Genomic DNA, 1,003 nt, shown 5'->3' on the forward strand with positions numbered 1-1,003 from the left:
CATATATATACTTATCTATGGTATTAAAAAAAATTGACCTATAATAGGTACCTATAATAAATCCAAATTAATCATATCATAATATCTATTAGGTACTTATAAGTTATAACGCGTTATACATCAACAAAAAACCGTGGTAAAATCATAGATATTATATACTTTAGAAGTTTAAAGTACCCACGAATAATATTATACAATCACAACAAAATAACTAAAAGAGTTATCCTAGGTTTTTAATATGTAATTTCGTCCAAATTTGTACTTAAAATGACTATAAAAATAAACTGTTTAAATGTATATTTTAGATTTTTTGGTAACAGAATTAATTACTTACGTGGAATCTTGTTTTAAATTTTTAATTCTTAGATACAAAAATTGAACATTTTATAAATTTTTAAGTACAAAATAATTTTTCAAATTAAAATTTGATAAATTTTGTCAAAATTTGATCTTTAAATGCTTATAAAAAAAAATTGTGCCTATGTATTTTTAATATTTTTCAACTGATATTGTAACAATATATCAGGAGCTTTGTATTAAATTTATACACTTTTTGGCCCAACAGATAAAACTTTATTGATATTTATAGAAAAAATAACTAAAAAATTTAAAACTGAAAATGTCCGTAAACAGCTCAAAAAGAGTCAAAATATTTTCAAAATTGTATGGTGTATAGGAAATGCTTATATAAATATTCAATAAAAATTTCATGTATCTGCAGTTATTCGTTTTTGAATTAGAACAAAATAAGGAAATCGCTACATGAGAAATCGAGTGAATATCCAATGTTGTAAAAATTTGAATTTCAAACGATCATAAAAATTTAATTTGACTTTCTTATAGATATTTTTTGTTTGATAAAGGTAGATAATCTTATAAGGAATCTTGTATTACATTTTCATATCTTAGATTTAAAAAGAAAAATTTTTATGAATTTCTAACTCGAAATAATTTGCTAATTTTCGTGATTTTTCCATATTTTGTCATTTTTTGAACTTTAAAT

The 1,003-nt window shown here is 21.2% G+C and overlaps 1 protein-coding gene across 1 annotated transcript in view; it reads right to left on the reverse strand.

The window, feature by feature from the left end:
* Positions 1-1,003, reverse strand: part of LOC100165172 — an 80,388-nt gene that overhangs the window by 25,944 nt on the left and 53,441 nt on the right. The window lies entirely within an intron of this gene.

The sequence above is a fragment of the Acyrthosiphon pisum genome, chromosome A1, assembly GCF_005508785.2.
Source record: "Acyrthosiphon pisum isolate AL4f chromosome A1, pea_aphid_22Mar2018_4r6ur, whole genome shotgun sequence".
NCBI classification, from domain to species: domain Eukaryota; kingdom Metazoa; phylum Arthropoda; class Insecta; order Hemiptera; family Aphididae; genus Acyrthosiphon; species Acyrthosiphon pisum.